Source organism: Sciurus carolinensis, chromosome 10 (assembly GCF_902686445.1).
Source record: "Sciurus carolinensis chromosome 10, mSciCar1.2, whole genome shotgun sequence".
NCBI classification, from domain to species: domain Eukaryota; kingdom Metazoa; phylum Chordata; class Mammalia; order Rodentia; family Sciuridae; genus Sciurus; species Sciurus carolinensis.
Genome location: NC_062222.1, coordinates 69149675 through 69164566, shown reverse-complemented (window position 1 = coordinate 69164566; position 14892 = coordinate 69149675). Strand labels below are relative to the sequence as shown.

Sequence of the window (14892 nt, the reverse complement as noted above, 5' to 3'; positions counted from 1 at the left end):
CTAATGTATTTTTGCATGTAAACACAATTTACAATGAATTATAGAAAACAGGCCTGACAGCAAAATTATACATATTATGATGTTAAACCAGTCTATTTTAGTCTCTTTTTTCTAACTTCCTTTGTATTTATATCTATATTATACTTTAGCATGTATTTTTTATATTTCAAGTATCATTTTATTTATTTTTTCATTGTACACAAATGGAATACAACTTTTCATTTCTCTGGTTGTACACAATGGAGAATCACACTGTTCATGTAATCATACAAGTACACAGGATAATGATGTCTGTCTCATTCCACCATCTTTCCCATCTCCTCCCATCCCCTCATTTCCCTCTGCACAATCCAAACTCCTCCATTCTTCCCTTACCCATCCCCTATACTCCCCCTCCCATTATGTATCAGCATCCACTTATCAGAGAAAATATTTGGCCTTTGGTTTTTTGGGATTTGCTTATCTCGCTTAACCTGATATTCTCCAACTCCATCTATTTACCTGCAAATGCCATAATTTTATTCTTCTACATGGCTGAGTAATATTCCATTGTGTATACAGACCACAGCTCCTTTATCTATTCATCTGTAGAAGGGCATCTAGGTTGGTTCCACAATTTAGCTATTGTCAACTGAGCTGCTATAAATATTGATGTGGCTGCATCACTGTAGTATGCTGATTTTAAGTCCTTTGGGCATAGGCCAAGGAGTGGAATTGCTGGGTCAAAAGTTGGTTCCATCTAGTTTTCTAAGGAATCTCCATACCGCTTTCCAGAGTGGCTGCACCAATTTACAACCCAACAGCAATGTATGAGTTAACCTTTTCCCCCACATCCATGGCAACATTTACTGTTGCTTGTATTTCTTGATAATTGCCATTCTAATTGGGGTGAGATGAAATCTTAGGGTAGTTTTGATTTGCATTTCTCTAATTACTAGAGATGTTGAACATTTTTTCATATATCTGTTGATCGACTGTACATCTTCTGGGAAATGTCTGCTCTGTTCCTTAGTTCATTTATTGCTTAGGTAATTTGTATTTTTAAGTTAAGTTTTTTGAGTTCTTTATAAATTGTGGAGATTCGTGCTCTACCTTGAAGTGCGTGTGGTAAAGATTTTCTCCCACTCTGTATCCTCTCTTGACGTTACTGATTGTTTCCTTTGCTGAGTAAAAGCTTTTTAGTTTGAATCCATCCCATTTGTTGATTCTTGCTTTTATTTCATGTGCTTTGGGAGTCTTGTTAAGGAAGTGTGGGCCTAAGCTGACATGATGAAGATCTGGGCCTACTTTTTCTTCTATTTGGTGCAGGATCTCTGGTCTAATTCCTAGGTCCTTGCCCCATTTTGAGTTGAGTTTTGTGCAGGGTGAGAACTAGGGATTTAATTTTATTTTGCTGTATATAGGTTTCCAGTTTTTCCAGCACCATTTGTTGAAGAGGCTATCTTTTCTCCATTGTATGTGTTTTGCACTTTTGTCTAGTATGACATAACTGTATTTATATGGGTTTGTCTTTGTGTCTTCTATTCTGTATCACTGGTATGCCTGCCTATTTGGTGCCAATACCATGCCGTTTTTGTTACTACTGCTCTGCAGTATAGTTGACGGTCTGGTAGTGAGGTCTCCTGCTTCACTCTTCCTGCTAAGGATTGCTTTGGCTATTCTGGGTCTCTTATTTTTCCAAATGAATTTCATGATTGCTTTCTCTATTTCTATGAGGTATACCATTGGGATTTTAATTGGAATTGCATCAAATCTGTGTAGTGCTTTTGGTAGTATGACCATTTTGACAATATTGATTCTGCCTATCCAAGAACATGAGAGATCTTTCCATCCTCTAAGGTTTTCTTTCTTTCTTTAGTGTTCTGCAGTTTTTATTGTAGAGGTCTTTCACCTCTTTTGTTAGATTGATTCCCAAGTATTTTTTTAAGGCTATTATGAATTGGGTCATTTTCCTAATTTCTCTTTCATAGGATTCATCACTTATGAATAGAAATGCATTAGATTTATGAGTGTTGGTTTTATATCCTGCTACTTTGCTGAATTCATTTTTTAGTTCTTGAAGTTTTCTGGTAGAATTTTTTGGATCCTCTAAATATAAAATCATGTCATCGGCGAACTTGACAGTTTGAGTTCTTTTCCTACTCATATCCCTTTAATTTCTTTCATCTGTCTAATTGCTCTGGCTCTAGTTTCAAGGACTATGTGGAATACAAGGGGTGAAAAAGGGCATCCCTGTCTTGTTCCAGTTTTTATAGGGAATGCTTTCAATATTTCTCCATTTTGAATGATATTGGCCTTGGGTTTAGCATGGATAGCCTTTACAATGTTGAGGAATGTTCCTACTATCCTTGTTTTTTCTAGTGTTTTGAACACTTAGCATATAATATTGAACATTGATACATAATACTATTATGTAGAAATTATACTATCCTTGTAACTAACCACCTTGCAGCAAAGATAACTATTTAAAAAACACTACACATTAATCAGAAATGTACTAAGCAGAAATAGAAACTCCAAATGGCACTTTGATTGATTTAATGCACCTCTTAAAAAATTCAGTGCTATAATATAGTTGCTGCTGCAATATTTACTATAAGGGGCAATAGCAATAGTGCTATTAGAGTCAATCTTCTTTAAAATAACTTCAGTTTCTAGTCCACACAATTCAGTTAGATGATTTTAGAAAACATAAAAGACTGTATTTTATATCAATATCTGATTAATTTTGAAGCTATATTTAAAAGTTGATGGAGGGTATGTGTGAATTTGTGAAATAACAAGATGGCAAACCCCATCTCATGCTATATGGAGAAAAACCTTACTGCACGTAACTCTCTACATACTTCATGCTATTTTATATATCTCTGCTATTTCAATTCTCTTTTTGAAATGCCATTTCACCACTGCCCTCTCCTTATCAGCTCTTACATGTATGTAAGATAAATATGTATACAGATACATCGTGTGTGTGTGTGTCTGTGTGTGTGTGTGTTTATTAGGGATTGTACCTAGTGGTGCTTTATCACTGAGATACATTCCCAGCTTTTTAAAGTTTTGAGTCAGGGTCTCACTAAGTTGCTTAGGCTGCCCTCAAACTTGAGATTCCCCTTTCTCAGCTTCCAGAGTCTCTGGGATTACAGGCATGTACCATGGCACCCAGTCTCTTACTCATTTTTAAAGATTCAATTCTTAAAGATGTCCCTTATTCCTTGACTGTATTTGGTGTACTTCCTCTGTGCCCCATAGTAATCTGATCATATCTTTATTGTACTCACCATAAAATGGATTATGGTATATTGAATTTTTGGTCAAATTTTAAATGCTGGTTTAAAAATTACCTATTTACTAGTAACTTTCACCATAACACTATATAAGCCACTTAGTTGCCATTGCTCGCATGTTGAACAAACACATAGCAAATGGAATTACTTAAAAAGATTTTTGGAATGAATGGATTAATCATGAATTCTAGAGATTACTTTTTTACCACTACCCAAAACAATATATGCTTAAATTAGTATAACTAAACCAACATTGTACATTCTAAATATAATCTTGAATCATAAACACATAAATATCTTAACAAAGATATTTATTTCAATATTTGATTCATTTTATTTCTAAGGTAATTACCATTAAGATTTCCTTTACTTTTAAGTCAAAAAATGAGTAGGACATACTCATTAATTCCATTTTATTTGTAAAAGTTTAGAGAAGACATTTAAAATTTTGTTTTCCTTCTCTGAGGTGCCGGGGACTTCAACTACAGCCCCTGCGCATGTTAGGCAAGCGTTCTCCAATAAGAGCTCAACATGAGCTCTTCAGCTCAACATTTTAAATTTTGAATCAAAATAGGACAAAAGATAATATATTGTGCCAGTAATCAAGGTAGAATCTACTACTTGAACAAAGTGGATTATAGATTCAATGGTTACTTGGTCATGCTATTTATGATTTCTCACAATTTGCTACTATGACTTTAAAAAAAATTTTTTTTTCGCTTGGTGCAGTGGTACACACCTGTAATTCCAGCAGCTCGGGAGGGTGAGACAGGAGGATCAGGAGTTTAAAGTCAGCCTCTGCAAGAATGAGGCACTAAGCAACTCAGTGAGACCCTGTCTCTAAATAAAATACAAAATAGGACTAGGGATGTGGCTCAGTGGCCGAGTGCCCCTGAGTTAAATCCCCCGTATCCCCCTAAAAAAAGTTTTTTCTTAGGATTATAGGATATATTTGATACTTCTGTTATCAAAGTCTGTTGGATAAATTCTAGTGTCATTTCCAGAGTCTATAAACAACATTTTCACTGCACTGAATACTTCTGTAAGATGTTTCTATTTGTAGGATTGTTTTAATAAGAAGGCATCCAAATGATGTTTCATGGTAATCATCTCCTTGTTTGAACTGGACCACTTGATTTATGATAGTTATAACTGTCAGAAAATCCAGTCAAATGTAGTAAAAACAAGGACATGAATCTTACCTAACTAGATGAACTACATGTGTGAACTTTTTTGGAAGGGCTTATATTAGTTGGTACTTTTGAGAATGTCATAGAAATCACAGGGTTGTACTTAAGAAAGAAAATCTAGCAAAAAAAAAATCTATTATTAATGTGTTGCCAAATGTCAAAGGATGGGCTACTTCACACTGGGTATCTGAAACAAACAAAAAAAACCCCACAAAGATGAATTTACTACTCCCTGATAGGACAGTTATGCTGGACAGGTAGTCCCTCTAAGTAAAGCCTACTACTGATCTTATAGAGGGCTTCACGAAGAAACCTGGAGTTCAGGGAGATTCTTGGACTTTCAAAGGCTTAAAAGTCTGGTTATTGAAAGGGTTGTCTATTGCCTGGTTGGCCTGCAAAATTCTACTCACTAAATGCCTATTATTGCTGTTTACTGATTACACTGGCTTTAAATCAATTCTAATAAACTGTCATTTGAGAAATAAAGTTTAAAACTTAGTGACTAAATAAATTTTTACAGGTTTACAATGAGCTAAGTAAAAAAACAGAATCTTTAAGAAAAATAGCTGGGTGCAGTGTCACACACCTGTAATCCCAGCAACTTGGGAGACTGAGGCAGGAGGATGGCAAGTTTGAGACCAACCTCAGCAACTAAGCAAGACCGTTGAGTCCAAATAAAATAAAAAGATATGTGGTTCAGAGATAGAAGGCCCTGGGTTCAATCCCTAGTACCATTCCCCACACACAAAAAGAAATGTTAATAGCAAAGCTATACTTGAAAGAGTATTTCCATCTCTGTTAAACCGAATAATAAAAAATTGGTTTGTATTACATGTCCCTTTTTTTCCATTTCTTTTTTGATGTCTTTTACAAAAGTACTGGTCCACAAAGTGGTCTCTCAATCACAAGGAGTTTGAGAAGCATACTTTATGGGACTGAAGAAAAGGTAGATATCCATGATAGATAAGGCTGTATTATGCTTTGCCACTAACATATATTCAAAAAGGATGTGTATTACACATCAAGTAAATAAGCATCTGCATCAAAACTTGAAGAACGGTGTTGGTAGCATAAAAGAAAATCACCCAGAAGATAAAAGAGCACACTTAGGAATGACTGGGGAGTCTGAAACAGGAGGATCACAAGTTTAACATCAGCCTGGGAAACTTAGCAAGATTCCACCTCAAGAATTTAAAAAAATGGGGACTCTGGGGATGTAGTCACTGGTAAAGCACTCCTGGATTCAGGTCCCAGTACCACAAATAAAAAAATAATAAACAAATAAAAGACAGAAGAAAAAACTATACAGTTGTATCATTGATATACTAGATGGACAAGATGATTATACTACATGGAAAAACAAATGATTCGGATTAACAACTGCTTCAAAAAAGATTCTGTGAAGAAATTTTAGGAATACCTTAACCAATTAATCTCATATTTTCTTTTCTGAAAAAGATGTATACACAAAAATAATTCTATTTTTAACAACTATATCTAAAATAAGTCCAAAAAATGAATACCATATGACATAATTTTCCCTATTAATGAACTTGAATCATCTAGATGGGACACAGATAATAATAATGTGATCAAGATCATAACAGAGAGACAGACTACTATGAGAGAATCTAAACTAGTGTGAACAGACAATAAGATTACGAATGTATCATCTCAGCTCAAAGGTATTCAAAGTTCTCATTCTGTTTTATCCAACTATAACCATGTCTCCAATATTCTACTTCCTATATTTTTCTCATATTATTGACCTTGCTTCTCTAGTCACATCACTTTAGTCACAGTCTCTAACATCTCAAAACTATTACTACAGCCTCTTCTCTCATCAAAATATCCTTCTTATTGCTGCCTATCATTCTCAAATTTAAATGTGATCACATCACCTCACTGCTTTAAAACATCCACCAATAATGTAATGGTAAGTAGAAAAAACTAAATATGTTTATGTGTTAGCTTTCCAACCACAAGACAGTACAATTGTTGTTTAGGAATCAAGTAATGGAACAACTCCAAAAGCTATTTATTTATAGAAAAGTTCAAAGTAGGCCACAGAACTTTAAGGCATGGGTTATACAAAGTATCTTCCCTAAGCTCTTCAAATTCTCAGAATGAAAGAGAAATGACTAAATGTTTACAACTATTATGGCTAACACGTTTATTTTAACTAGGTTACATATTCTTAAACATCACACGATTTTATAAGAAGTCCCTGTGTAAGGCTCATATAGTATATCTGTGGATTTTATAGGACTCTTTTTAGAGGTAGGATGGTACAGCAAAGTCAGTAGTTAATATTACTAGCTACACAATTGGGAAGTTACCTAAGTCTCTCTGGGCCTCAGATTCTTCAATTTATAAAAGAACAGGGTTGCCTAGGACTCAGCAATCATTTTTGGTAAAGAGCCAGACAGTAAATATTCTAGGCTTTGTAAGCCATATAGCCTCTATTACAACTACTCAAATGTCATTATAGTATGAAAGTGACCACACACAATATACAAATGAAAGAGCATGGTTCTGTTCCAATAAAACTTTATTTATAAAAAAGGTAAGTTGGGTTTAGCCCATAAGCAGCAGTATACTGGCCTGGGATTTTGGTCACTGTTTCCTTCAAGTTATAAAATATGAACATACTTTTTCCTATTTAAAATTACAAAAGTTGTTATGTGTTGTTTAAAGAAATCTGTTAGCCATATCTAACACAGGCACATAAACTAGTAGTTTACACCAGACTTTAGAGCCAGACAATATGGGAGTCCCTATTAGTTGCATAGGCTTGCACAAGTCACTTAAAATTACTCTGAATCTCAGCTTTCTTTTCAGGTTGTTATGAAGGTTAAATGAAGTAATAAATGTATTCAGCCCTATATATAGTATACAGTAAGCATTATGGTTATTATTACTTTTATAAATTATGTGATACTGAATCCTTGGTCACAAACCTAATCTTCCAATCAACATTTTTTCCAACAAAGAAATAAAATATATATGATTGACATTAGGATGCAATTATCAGGACCTTCTGCAGTGAAAGATGGGTACTGACTATATTATCCTATCTTCCTTTTTTCCCCCCTTAATGACAACAGCCAGCATTAATTGGGTGTTTATTGTCTATTTACTGTTTATATGACTTTGCTGAAGTTATATAACCTTTCATTAAATTGTTTCACTTTGTTTCTTCATCTGTAAAAATGAGAAAAATAACAGTCCCAATCTGATATGATTGTTAAAAGGCTTAAACAAACTAACAAATTGGTACATAACTGCTATCATGACTTAAATATTTTACCTGTATTCATTTCAATCCTGGGACAAGCTAGAGAAGTATTTTTCCTACTTTTAACAGTTGTGGATAAAGAGGCTCAGAGAAGGTAAGTAAACTACCCGAAGTCTCATAGATATTACATGGTAATTGACCAGGATTCAACATAGGCATGTCTGACTACAAAGTCTAAGTCTTACCACTAGGACAAAAGATGGTGTTCACTCCAACTGTGGATGGAGGGTGTCCATGTATAAATGACTAAATGAGAACTAAAACAGCATTATTAATAATAGTCTCCCCATATTAAATTTTTTTTTTTTTTTCAGTGCTGGGGATCAAACCCAGGGCCTTGTGCTTGAGAGGCAAGCACTCTACTAACTGAGCCATATCCCCAGCCCCTGTTTTTGAATTTTTTAAAGTTCAAGAGCAGAATACTCCGGCTGGGGTTGTGGCTCAGTGGTGAGCACTTGCCTAGCATGTGTGAGGCAACAGGTTTGATTCTCAGCACCACATAAAAAAATAAATGAATAAAATAAAGTATTGTGTCCATCTATAACTAAAAATATTTTTAAAAAAGAGTTGAATACTCATAAAAATCACTAATCCTAAAATGATGGTATTCAAATGCTGAAACAATTACCTTTTTTCCAATTAATTTAACTCAAAACTTGCATTCTTGCACTAAGTTAAGCAATCCTCCACATTAAAATAAAGATGCAATGGTGACTTATCTTTCATATGCTAAGAAGCACTCTGCAGAAGCTAGCGTTTATCCCTAATTGATCTAAGTTCTACATAAGCCTCTTGGACTATTTTTATAAAAAGCAAGTGTAGAGAACCAGAGTTCTGCTAATTTATTCTAATAATTTCCAAGTACTAATTTAGACCTTGAACTTTGAAAAGCATTCGTATTTCAAAAGAAAATACTGACCAACATCAAAGGGAAAAAAGAACTTAAGGAAAAATACAATATTAACTCCAACAGAGAGGTTCACTAGTAAGTTTGTATACCATCACTTGATGGACTTATACTAAATCTTGTGAATGCTACTGGTAACTAATCCAGAAACAGAAGATGGCTTCCCATTGTAAAGAATTACAAACCAGAAGCCAATCACTACACAAAGAAAATGCGGCAGTAAGTTTACTTGCAAACTCTAAGAATGAATTCAAACTTAGAACTATATCCTAATTCTGAATTCCAAAAATGCAAATAAGGTTAATTTTAAGCACTATAAATTAGAAATCACAAATTAGAATCTCATCTATAAAAGCAAATTATAAATTTCTAAGTCAAAATGATCATCCATTAGGATTTAATATAACTTTACACTATCTTATATATAAGCAACATTATGTAATAGACACATTATGCAAATATCAAAATCTAGTTTGGGAGATTAAATGGTTTCCTTTAGCATTTAGTGTTCATTGAGGTAAAAAAAAGAACCCAATCTTAGAATAAGCCAAATTATCTTTTAGTATTTTAAATAATAGTCAAACATGCTGGATTGTAACTAAGTGCTCTTCTCTATCACCATTCTATTACCCATCAAACCCTGCGAGGAAGGGAAGAGTAGACTTTATCTGCCTACTGATAATGCATAAATCACTGGTGTCATCTCCAGGTAACAGATGCAGCACTATTATTCTTATGAAGATACTGTATCATAAATATCAACTTCTACTTCTGGAATAGAAACAGGACCTCAGTGCTTCAAACATTGTCTGTTCTCTCCCCACCAATCTAATTTTAAAACTGCAAAGTTTCTAGTGAAAAACAAACAAACAAAACAAAAAACCCTGCTTCATATCTCAAGTTAGTAGTTCTTAGAACCCTTGGTGGGAGAAGGGTCATGATCCCCTTTGGAACATCTATTGAACCTAGTCTTCTCTTCAGAAAATACAAACATACACAGATTTCACAGACTCTTGGAAGAACACTTACAGGAATATCCACATATGCAGATTAAAAATCAGAGAGGCAGTAAAAAATTTCCCAAGGCCTCTCCAATCTTTTTTCATAATTCTACCATGAAGAACCAAATAAATCTCATCCCCAAACAATATAAACTCTTTATAACCAATCAAAAAAAAAAAAGTCAGAAGTATTTACCAGATAATAAGTTGTACTGGAAGCATTTTAAAATACAGCATGTAACCAGTGATACCAATAAATATTATAGTGGAGTATGGTGTATAAAATACTTCCACATTATGATAATGAATAATATTTATGACAATTCTGGGAGATAGAAGCATAATGTATTATTTTAACCCTCTTTTACAGATATTAAAAGAATGTTCAGACAACAACTTGCTAGGCAGCTGATGAGTGGAGAACTGAGATTCTGATCCAGAACTGTGTATTATAGAACTGAGTTCAGTACTTTACTAAATCCTGATACTTCAACTAAAGCCCCTCCTAACAGAGAAAATACTTTTTTTAAAAACATCTAATAGATCATATTTTATTGTAGACATAACTTGACATCAGTAAACAAAAGTTAATAAATTTAAAATATTCAATTTCCTCTTGCTTCATTGGTTAACATAAAACAATTTTTTCCAGAAAGGATTATTATGCTAGTATGGAGAGTCCTCAAAAAACTAGGAATGAAACCACATGACCCAGCTATCCCACTCCTCAATATTTATCCAAAAGACCTAAAATCAGTATACTATAGGGGTAGAGCCATAATAATGTTTACAGCAACACAACTCACAATAGCCAAACTAAGGAACCAACCTAGGTGCCTGTCAACAAATGAACAGATAAAGAAAATGTGGTACATATACACAATGGAGGATTAAGTCATAAAGAAGAATGAAATTATGGCATTTATCAGTAAATGGATAGAACTGAAGACCATCATGCTAAGTGAAAAAAGCCAGACCCAGAAAGTCAAAGACCTAATGCTTTCTCTGATGTGAGAGGACTACTTAATTACAATCCAGAAGTTAATCCAAAATAAGAAAAGAAAGGCGGGGGGGTCAGGAGTCCATCAAAATAGAAGATCGGTAGAGTGAAGGGATCAAAGGGAAAGGAGGAGGGACAAGGATAAGGGAAGAACAGTGGATTGAATCTGACCTAACTTTCACATATATGAGTTTTAACACTGAAAATGAGCTTTAGCACTGAAAAATTACATTTTTGTTATACCACAAAACATTTCCTTTCCCTCACCCCTTAGGGTTTTTTGTTTGTTTTTTGCAGTGATGAGGATCAAACCCAGGAATTCATGCACTCTAGGCAAATGCTCTACCTCTGAGTTACATCCTCAACCCTATTTTTAAATTTTATTTTGAAAGGTCTCGCTAAATTGCCCTGACTTGCCTTGAACTTGTGATCCTCCTGTCTGAACCTCTCCAGTAGCTGGGATTATAGTTATGCTCGTTAACATACCTGCCTACTACCTTTTCCCCCACATTTTTAATTGATGCATTACAGTTACACATAATGATGGGATTTGTTGTTACATATTCATACATGGACACAACATATAACAACAGCATCTGGCCAATATCACTCCCCAGGCTACTACTTAATATACAAAAATAAATGATTCTTTTGAGGATTTGAAATAAGAAACCAAAAGCAATTTTTAAAACATGGAAGCTATTTGAAATTAATTTTTAAGACATTCAAAATATTCCCTTTACTTTTTTTTTTTTTTTAATTGCAGTACTGGGGTTCAACACAGGGCTTGCTCTACCACTGAACCTTAACCTCCTTTAATCTTTTTTTAAATGACAATACTCATTTCGGTTCTCTACATCACTCAAAAGTTCTTCATAAAACAAAGGAATCATTTGTCAAAACTCACAAAAGTCTAACACCCAGAGTGAACCAGAATGTAAACTATGAACTTTAGGAGATAATATGTCAGCCTAAGTTCATCAATTGTAACAAATGTTACAACTGGTGAGAGATTTTGACCATGGAGGAAGTTGTTTCTGGGGGAGTAGTAGACACATGGGAAATTATACCTTCTGCTCAACTTTGCTGTGAACTTATAACTGCTCTAAAAATAAAGTGTATTTTTTTAAAAGGGGGTCGGTCAAAATGTATCTACCCCTCTTTTTTTGTCAGTGCTAGGAATCAAATCCAGGGCCGATCTACATCCCTAGTCACCCACTTTCTTCTTGAAAGTTTTTTTTTTTTTAATTACTGACTGTGAACTGTTTTCCATTACGGAATTTGCAATTATTACAAAATATATATTTAGAAACCAGTATCAGTAATTTAATCAAAAGCTAAAAAGAATTAGTTTTAAATGTAAAAATGAGGACTAGAGATGTAGTTAGTAGTAGAGCACTTGCCTTTCATGCTCAGGTTCTGGGGTCCATCCTGCACGAAAATAAAAATGATGCTAAGTGTATGGAGTTGAATACTGTATCTTCAGACATTTCTTTTTATATTTAAGTTTACATCATTTGGTTTTTTAAAGGCAATGTAAAAAGTGACTGCAAGTTTTAAATAGGTCAGTTGGATTGACTGACAAACTAAAGGTGACAGGAGAAAGTAGGAGGAAAGACAGCACTAATTCCAAAACTAACTCCGAACAACTTTCCAGGCACCAGCAGTAAAAGCAGCTTATCCAAGTGTACCCATCTTCGGGCAGAGCTAGTATACCAAGGAGAAGGAGGAAGAAAACAGAGATGATGAACACAGGAATCAAGCAATTATCAACTTATATAGGACAAAGACAATGCAAAGAGGGGAAAGTGCATCCAAAAGATAAAATATTTATCCACCTGGTGTGAAGAACATTTCCCAAAGTAGTTTACCAAAGTTGTAAGTAACATTATTTTGCGGTAAGAGCCCAAAACTAAAGGAAATCAGTTTAAAAAGATTAAAAGAAATACTGAAGTGTTTTCTACAAAAATCTGATATAAACCCTGACAAAAGAAACAGCATAAAAAGCTCTCCAAACCTGACACGCTAGGACTGTGCAAGTCCAGTAATGACGAGGCACGGGTTAGAAAATAAAAATTATGTGCAAAACAAATTTGCTTGCTGGTTTCTCTCCCTGAAGAAACCAGCAAGCAAATTATAAACCCAGAAATGAGGGATAAAGAGCTGTCATCCGTGGGAGTAAAACAACCCTGAGCGGTTGCGGGCTTTGAAAGCGCCTGCAGTTGCTGGTGTCACACCAGGAGGCACTCTTCGACAGGGTCTGCACCACCGCGACACAGAAGATACCCCCAGCGCAGCGAGCAGGCACCCTCTGAAGGCGAGTCGCGGACAGGCAGCGATGCCCCCGCCCGGGGCAGGCACTGAGCCCCGGGGCTGGCGAGCCCGGGACGCACGACTACCCCGGCGGGCTGCTCGTCCTCGCGCGGCGTGGCCCGGCGCCCGCCCCCACAGGCCGCTAGCCCCGCGCCTGCACCCACCCTGGACCCGCAAAGCACCTGCCTGCCCTCTGTTCTGCGAAGGAATGAAAGAAGCTCCCCGCGAGGCTGCCAGAGCCAGAAGCTGGGGTTCCCCGAGGAGAACAGCAGGATCCCGTTCCTCCCGCCGACGAGGGCGACAGAAGCAGCGCAGGGAAGCAATAGGGGCGGGAGTTCTCGCTGTCCGGGCCCCGAACCCTCTCAGCTGTGGAGTTTGGGTTGCGGCTTGAGGGCTCGAGTTTCGAGCTGCGTGACGACTGGGGATTGGGTTGAAGGAGGGGTCGGCGTGAGCGGACGGCATCGCACAAAGGAAGAAGGGCGCGAGGGAAGCCGCGCGTCGGTTACCTCAGTCCTAGTTCCTCCGCTCTGGTCTTCCCGGTACCGCCGAGGCTGCAGCCGCGACAGCCGACTCCGGAGCTCCGGCGCCTACTGGCCGCCCCCGGCGGCGTGCATTAGTCCAGTCCGAGCACCCAGCGGACGCGCGCTTCTCCTGCGCGGCCCCGCGGAGCCCCAGCCGGCGCCTGGCGTCCTCTCGCCTCAGCCCCTCAGAGCCGCGGCGGGCGGGGCGCGCGAGGGCGGCGCACGGCACTCTGGGAAGTGTGGTTTTCGGTTACCTCTCGCGGAGTCCTCCCCCGCGTCCGCGCTACCGCGGCTGGGTGCCCGGCGGCCCGCACGCTGCGGGCGGGCGGTCGGCGCGCACACCCTGCGGGTCAGGGCACCCGGGGCCCCGGGGGCGTGCCCCAAACTCGTTTATGGAGAGGTCACTGCGTCAGTACCGCTGAAGTCATCCGCTGCTTCCCCTCCAGGGCGGGAGAAAATTTAATTTCTAATCCCCTCCTGCACGAAGTGTATGCCTTTAAAAAAGAAAAGGGGAAAAAATTTAAAGACTTACTGCTTCTATTGCTATCTCACTCTCACCACATTTTCTAAAAGGATATACTAAACAGCTGTGTTTGTAAATAATAACCCGTTTATAAGCCTGAGGAAGCACTTGCCTGAATTAAGCACTCGCTGCTAAAACCATTAAAAGTAAAAAGCGATGCTGAAATGTTTTTTAATAAAGTGAAATGTAGGAGGGGGTATCAAGAGAGCAAACAATTTTAGAAGGATATTCTAAAGATTTTTTTTAGAAGGAGAGAACAGCCTCATGTTTTCACGATCCTAGAAATTTATTTCATGATAAATTTAATCCTAGGACATTTATCGATGTTAACACATAACTTTGTATTGACTTTTCTAGAAACACACACATGCAGCTTATGTAAAAAAAAAAAAAAAAAAAAAACCGAAAGGAAGATTTGAATTTGAAATTTCAATTCTAGAAAAATTCTTTTTCTTTTCATGTAGAAGCAAATGTTTCCAGATATTCCTCTTCAGGGCGAATTTTGCCAATTTATTGTAAATGCCCTTAGAAAAAGAGGAAATGTGCACTGAAGAAAAAATTTGTTTATGTGATAGCATATTATATATTTAATAAGACCATCTTCTAATAGAGATTTTGCTTTTTTTTTGTATCTCCTTAAATATACTTATGGAGCAGAACTGCCCTTTTATCTCTGTTAATTCTCTACAAAAACACTTGTAGTTACTAACAAATCAAAAATATATACACAATATCAATATTATTACTTATTTGCTCAAGAGTATTTGTTGAGCCTCTACTACATGCCAGGCACTGCTTTGGAAGCTGGAAAATACACAACAGCAAAGTTGAATAAGCCCTGCCCTTGCGGAGACT

General features: G+C 36.8%; 1 protein-coding gene across 4 annotated transcripts in view; it reads right to left on the bottom strand.

Moving 5' to 3' along the window:
- The window catches only part of Klhl8 (kelch like family member 8), a 65101-nt gene extending 51325 nt beyond the window's left edge, over positions 1 to 13776 (bottom strand). Inside the window, exon 1 of one of the 4 annotated variants that reach the window (XM_047567323.1) lies at positions 13500 to 13776. The gene's annotated coding sequence lies outside the window, so the exon portion shown is untranslated. The remainder of the gene's footprint in view (positions 1 to 13499) is intronic. The other 3 variants (XM_047567324.1, XM_047567321.1, XM_047567325.1) reach the window with 3 other exon arrangements.
- Positions 13777 to 14892: the final 1116 nt, after the last annotated feature.